The sequence below is a fragment of the Aristolochia californica genome, unplaced genomic scaffold (genome assembly GCF_029961685.1).
Source record: "Aristolochia californica isolate CCGP_79_NKW_82.1479 unplaced genomic scaffold, dmAriCali1.0.hap1 SCAF_13, whole genome shotgun sequence".
In the NCBI taxonomy this organism is placed as follows: domain Eukaryota; kingdom Viridiplantae; phylum Streptophyta; class Magnoliopsida; order Piperales; family Aristolochiaceae; genus Aristolochia; species Aristolochia californica.
The window spans coordinates 5,550,474-5,558,361 of NW_027181804.1; positions in this window are offsets into that span (position 1 = coordinate 5,550,474).

The following is a 7,888-nucleotide window of genomic DNA, read 5'->3' on the forward strand; positions in this document are numbered from 1 at the left end:
ACTATTAAGTCGTTTCCCTATATTCAATGAATATCCAAGTTCACGAATCATATCATACAGGAAAAAACACCCTCAGTTTCGACATCCTAGACAAGATATTTTTTTATGATGAGCAAGGTCTTATTCACATGGACTATTTACTACATTGGTCTAACCCTGCCATGATCTTTGAAATCTTCAAAATCAATCTCTTTAGTTAATATAAAAAATATTTGATCCAATCTTTGTGTTAGGTCTCATTCTAATCCTCCTAGGGGGGGGGGGGGGGGTGGAAATGAAGTGGAAAATTGAATTGAAGTGAGATGAATTATTTCCACTACAACTCATGTTTGGGTGTTAGTATAGACGAGTTCAAGTGGCTGGAAAACAAATTCCAGTGTTAGTGCCCACAAATGAAAAATATGATATAAAAACAAGAATAAGTAATATTTTATAATATACTTAAATAGAACATATACCTAAACATATAATTAAAAAAAATAAGCGTGGTTACTATACTTATAAGTGATTTAACGTGTAGTATTAGAATATATTAATATCTTAATTAATGAAAAATTATATTATATTACTTAATGATTATAATTTATTATAAATTAAAACAATAATTATGGCTTAATTAATTATAAAAATTGGATAATTAAACCAATTAATGATTATAATTTATTATAAATTAATATAATAATTACGTGTGACTAGAATAAATTATTTAAAATAAATAAAAAAGTTAAAATAACATAAATGAATATAATAAATAAATAAATTATTCTGTAATAACATAAGATATAGTTTAAAATTAAAACTCACTATTTTAATAAAAAATAAATAAATACATAATAAATAAATAAATATATTAATTTATCAATAACATAATATACATTTTAAATATTATTAATTAATAATATATTAACAAAAAATGAAAAACTAATGGTTTAATTAATTGGATAATTAAACCAATTATGACGATGTTTAATTTTTCCTAACTTAGAAAAAATTAAACATCGTCTTCGTCTTCCTCTACGGCGGGTTTGGCAACGGCGACGGCAACGGGCAACGGCGATGGCGGCGGGCAACGGCGACGGAGGCGACGCTCCGACGGTGCGCCAGAGGGAGAAAATAGGGAGGCCGAGAGAGAAGAGAAGCCAGGAGGCCGAGGGGCTCTGGCCTCCCGTGCTCTGCGACGGAGGTCGAGAAAGGGAGGAAGGAAGGCCGACGAGGGGGGAGGCGGAAAGAGAGGGAGGCCGAGGGGCTCTAGCCTCCTGTGCTCTGCAACGGAGGTCGAGAAAGGGAGGAAGGAAGGCCGACGAGGGGGGAGGCGGAAAGAGAGGGAGGCCGAGGGGCTCTGGTCTCCCGTGCTCTGCGACGGAGGTCAAGGGGGGGGGGGGGCGCGGAAAGAGAGGGAGGCCAAGGGGCTCTGCGACAGAGCCTCCCGTGCTCTACGACGGAGGTGGGGGCAGAGGGAGGACGACCGACGGGGGTGGGGGCAGAGGGAGGAAAAAATATTTTGCTGAACGATGGGGGGGAGGGAAGAAACAACGCGCGTCGCGCGCAGAAAGCTGATAATTCGCAAAATAGGTAGGAAACAGGTTTCCCCCGTTTTTGCCTGAGCGAATGAAATGGTGTTATCTCACTTCAATTCAGGTCATTCTGGACTAACGCCATAAGTGGGATGAACTAAGTAATGCGAGGGGAATTCATTCCACTTCATTGTGGACTAACCCCCCTAAAGGAAGTAGATTCATTATGGACAAAAGTAGAGTTCTTCTTCTGACTCCCATTAAAAAAGAATGAAGATGTCTACCCTTTAAATGCTAGTCATTGAAGTATGCATCCTACTCACAACCAGATGGCTCAATAAGAACTCTCCCAACTCATAAAGGACTTATAGAGGCCAACTACTTTCCCAAATGGGTGTGTGAAGCATTCTATGTCAACAAACATTTGGACCAAATAAGAGACAAACCAAGGCTACTAGTCAACTACCAACCTCCAAATCACTTGTCGGTTGATGACTAGTTCCCCCTACAAACTTGAGAAGTTTTTTTTTTTGCAACACTTCAGGGAAGCCAAAACATTCGCCAAGTTAGATCTCAAAGCAAGATTATGGTAGCTAGGTACTTGATACCTTTCATCAAAGTATGATTTTTCTTCATAAAATATATATTTTTTTAGAGAAAGAATCTCATAAATTTCAGACTCTTTAGTCTGACCGAACTAAGGATTCTTTTTTCTTTGGCCAGCAAGACCATTATCTCTTCTTATTTTGATATTTCCCTATAGAAAAACTCAAATTGGGAATTGGTTTAATAGGTAAGAAAATAAACTTATAGATCTATCTTTTAATATATAACTCTTCGTATAAAGTCTTGTTTTCGATGGCATAAAATGCCTCAAAAGTTTAAGTTTTCTACTACTACTTATACCGCTCTTGCAATCTGACCTTTGCTGCTTCAAATATCAATTTCTCTTTGTAAAAAACTCTGATTGCTAAAATTCAATTTTTTGCAATGGAAAGTAGTCCCGAAGATATTTCAATAAATATATAATTTTGAATATGAAAAGTTCATTATGGAGGTATTAATGCCAAGAAAATAATCAATATTAGGATAGGAAAAAAAATAGAATACGAATCCAAACTACTAGAGATGATAGATCAGAAAATGATCACATAATCTATGTGGGTTGACCGAGTCAACTCACTTAACCCGCTACGATACCATGTTGAATTTATAAAAAAAAGAAAAAATTTTGTTGAGTTAATATAATATAATATAATTTGAGTACAATGAACCTCTATTTATATTAAAGAAAACAAGTAGAACCCAATTACAATTATACTACACTTAAATCGGTTACACACAAAGTTAAACACTAAAAGATAAGTCCTATAACAATTGAACAACTGAACATGGATAGAAGACTAACATAACTAAAATACCTTTAACTGAGACTCTTCTGTGAGACCTCCTCTTATGAAACTTCTATAAGACTCCACCTATTAAAACTTAAGATTCTATGATATATAATCAAAGTAGAAGAAGATTAAGGGGTGACAAGAAGAAGGAGAGTTACAGAGAAAAGGTTTAGGAAGAGAAAAAGAAGAGTGATGGACTTTGAGAAGGAGAAAGAGGTTGGAGAATTAGGGTTGTGGAACTTCCTAACCTTGCCCCTAAAGCTTTATTTATAGATGTTAAAAGTACCAATATTATAAGTATACCCTTCACCCTAGTAAGAGTGAAGAAGAGACAAAATTCCTAAACTAATTACATCAATGCCACTCCAACTTATTCATATCTTCCAACACTCCCCCACAAGTTGGGAGGTAATGGCAGTGATCCCAACTTGAAACAAGTGAAATAGATGTAGTAATGATCTCCTCCATCACGACGTCGCATGGATAAGTATGAAACTGGACACATATTCAAAAGGTAAAAATGGGTGATAAAACATAAGTCGAAACCAACCTCAAAGGATTTTGAACAAAAATAGTGATAATGATCACTAAAGTGGGTAATATCTGTCATTTACAAGACGACGATAAAAAACCTAAGGGTACCAATAAAAAGTCTCAATGGACTTAAAAACACCCATATATATAAAGGACCAACCAAAGCAACATACCATCCCAAAGGGGGTAAACGAGAGTCAGATAAAGGATAGTAGGAGAAAGGTTGTCAAATAATAAAAGGGTAATGGGTAATGAGGAAGTTAAGAAGAGGAAGTCGGGGTCATCATGTGTTTTATTCTTCATCATATGAACCAATGCCTAAAACAGTCAACAAATAATGAACCTAAGGCAAGCAACCTAGGATTTATTTTTTCAATAATAATATCTCAATCAAAGAGACACAATAGTAGTTGCGGTAATGAGCCGATGCCCAAATAATACATACCAAATATGTTGTTATATAGCTGTAGATAATCAATAAATAGTAAAAGTCCTTAAGAGTAATAAGGACACATGAGATAATTTGTAGCAAATCCATCCTTGAATAAGGAAAATGTACAACAAATAATAAGTTAGAACTGAGTAATAAGTTGCCAATAAGTTGAACCGAGTGTTGTTAATCTCCTAAAAAATAATAGTTGAACTGAGTGCTGCCGATTCCGAGAGCAGTTGCAAGAAAATAGAGAAGAGTGATTAAAATAGTATTGGATGTTGTTTCCACACTTACTGCATCAACGATTAATTCAGACACCAAACTGAGAATTAGCTATAGTAAACCAACTAATAAGCAGCCAATGACATAAGTATCCAGTTATAGCCTGAAAGGATTTCACCGAGTGATAGGCTAAGCGAGGTTGCTCACTTCATAAGGGGTTAAGTACACTTTTTTAGTAAGTTAAGCTAAAAAGTGTAAATCTCTATGATTTCAGAGAGGTTTCTTCATTATCGAACTCTCATTCAGAATACAAAAATCCGTCGGGTTGATGAGAAACCCTATTCGAAAAAGAAGAGGAATAGGGAATTTACAAGTATGCCCTTGGACCAAAGAAAAAGACAAGTATGCCCCTTTACATATACATATTTACATTAACACCCCCCCTCAAACTTATGAAGGGGCAAGTAACATAAGTTTGCCTATGACATGATGAAAACGAGGAGCTGGATGCGATTTGGTGAAGACGTCCGCAAGTTGAGATGTGGAGGAAACATGGGGCAAGGTGAGAGAGCCTTATAAGTAGTGATGTCGTACAAAGTGACAATCAATCTCAATATGCTTCGTACGCTCATGAAAAACCAGATTCTTGGCAATCTGAATGACACTTTGATTATCACAAAACATAGGGGTAGCAGACAGTTGAGGAAAGCCAAGTTCTTCAAGTAAGCGGTGAAACCAAATTAACTTAGCAACAGTGGTTGCCATAGCCCGATATTCTGCCTCGGCAGAAGAGCGAGAGACAACGGATTGTTTCTTACTCTTCCAAGCCACCAAAGAATTGCCAAGGAAGATACAATACCCAGTAGTAGATTTGCGATCTGTTGGATCACCAGCCGAGTCAGCATCAGAATAACCAGTGAGAACCAAATCAGAGGTGGAAGACAAAAGTAAGCCATGATGCACAGTGCCACGTAAGTAACGTAAGATACGGAGAACGGCTGTCCAATGAGTGGTACGAGGGGCAGAAGCAAACTGACTAACCATATGAACAACATAGGTAATATCAGGACTGGTTACTGTCAAGTAAACTAGGGACCCAACTACCTCTCTGTATCGGGTAACATCGGACAACAAGTCACCATCTGTAGGGCTAAGGCGATGATTGAGTTCAATGGGAGAATCCATAATCCGATCATCTGTCAATCTAGCACAACTGATCACTTCAGAGATGTATTTTGATTGAGACAAAATATAACCTTCAGGAGAATAGGTAATTCAATACCCAAAAAATACCGTAAATATCCAAGATCCTTCATTTCAAAGAGAGAGTGAAGTTGTTGTTTAAGGTCTGCAATGCCAGCTTCATCATCACCAGTCATAATCATATCATCAACATATAGAAGGACCACAATATGCCCCACAACAATTTTACGAATGAACATGGTAAAATCATAATTGGAAGCAACAAAGCCAAGGCGGATCAAAGAGGAACTGAACTTCGCAAACCAAGCTCGGGGAGCTTGTTTGAGACCATATAAAGCCCGTCGAAGATGGCAAACATAACCAGCAGAATGAGGAAGGCCTGGTAGTGGCCGCATATATACCTCCTCGGTCAAATCACCATTTAAAAAAGCATTTTTAACATCCATTTGATAAAGATGCCATTTTTGAACAGCTGCAATAGAAATCAAGGTGCGAATGGTCTTCATTTGAGCAACTGGAGCAAAAGTCTCATCATAATCAAGGCCTTCAGTTTGGGAGAATCCTTTAGCAACTAACCGAGCTTTGTATCGCTCAAGTGCACCATCAGATTGAGTTTTGATTTTGAAAATCCATTTACAACCAATAGCATGCTGACCTGGAGGAAGTTGAACCGACTCCCAAGTACCTATTTGGTGCAGGGCAGTGAGCTCATCATTAATAGCTTGGAGCCAATTTGCATCGGATACAGCTTCCTTGTATGACTTAGGCTCAACAAAAGAATGAATCTTAGACAAAAAGATCAAATAGGGGGAAAATAGCAAATAAGAAGATGGACTATACCTCTGAGGGGGACGGCGAACACGAGTGGAAACACGAAGGGTGGCAAGATGCTGATCACCAGAGTTCAGAGAGTCGAGAGGAAGAGGCGCCACAGGAGAAGGTAAGTCAGTACCTGCATGTGACTGTTGTGAAGGCATAGTAGAGGAGACCTCCGAATGGAGGAGTGAATCAGTGGATGGATGGTGAATGATTAACTGGTCATCACGGGGCTCATCAGACACAAAGGGATCAATGTGTAACAATTTTGTATCATGCAAACCAGGAGTAGACAACAGAATTCGAAAGTAACAGAACTATTCCAAAAACTTAACATTACGAGAAACAAAAAGTCTACCAGACTCAGGATGATAACATCGGTATCCTTTTTTACCAAAACCATAACCTAGAAACACACAATGCAAATTTGGCAGACAATTTAGTGCGACAGGAAGGGGGTAATAAAACAAAGCAGGCACAACCAAAGACTCGCAAGTGATCATAGGTAATATGAACACCATACAACCGTTCAAAAGGAGAGATACTGCCAGAAACAAATGACGGAATTCGATTAATCAAATAAGTGGCAGTATGAAGGGCTTCCCTCCAAAATTCAGAGGGGATAGAGGCAAGGAGCAGTAAAGAGCGAGCGGTTTCAATAAGATGACGATGTTTACATTTTGCAACACTATTCTGTTGAGGTGTTTAAGGACAAAACAACTGATGAATAGTACCCTCAGACTTCAGAAAATCATTCAATAAAGATGAAATATATTCACCACCCAAATCAGAGAAAAAAAATTTAATGTGAGTGGAAAAATGGGTTCGCACCATAGCAAAAAATTGAACATAAATAGAATAGAAGTTTGATTTTCGATGCATAAAAAATATCCAAGAGACACGAGTAAAATCATCGACAATCAATGCATAATAGCGAGCCCCACCTTTAGTGGATACAGGTGCAGGTCCCCAAACATCAGAGTGAACAAGATCAAAGGGAGAGGAAGTAACCAAGTGACTTAATGTAAAGGGTAAATGACATTGTTTGCCAAGATTACAACCAACACAATCACGAAGAGGGGAAGATTTAATAGTAGAATCTAACATATTGTGTTTGATCATAAACTATAAACGAGAAGCAGAAACATGTCCTAAATGAGTATGCCATAAGTAAAAAGAGTTGTCTACAGAAAGTAAATCTTGCAACATGGATTGAACTGAAAAACTAGACACCTGCAGAGATACTGGCAATTTCAAATCATCAAGCAAGTAAAGACCACCTTCTCTATGGCCTATCCCAATCTGCCTCCCTGACTGGCGATCCTGTATAAGACAATGATCAGAAACAAAGGTAATGGTGAGACCTAAATCAGTAAGTTTGCCAATTGAAAGAAGGTTAATAGCTAGATGGGGAACATAGAAAACATCGGACAAAGACCAAGTAGGGTGAGTGACAGTTCCAACCGAGGCTAGTGGCATGGGAGAGCCATTAGCAGCTTGGATGTTAACTGGGTGAGAAGGCCTAACACAATCGTGTAAAAGAGACAAGTGGGGTGTCATATGGTGTGTGGCTCCAGAATCTAAGATCCATTTATGAGTGTCACTAGAGCCAGCCAAACAAGACATACCTGTATGAGATGCAAATTGAGTACTGAGAGTAGACGACTTGCCAAGAATGCGAGTGAGCTCAACAGCTAATGATGAGAGATCAGGCGTAGAATCACTGCTGGTGGGAGCTGGGGCAGAAAGGGTATCTGAACAATCCAGAG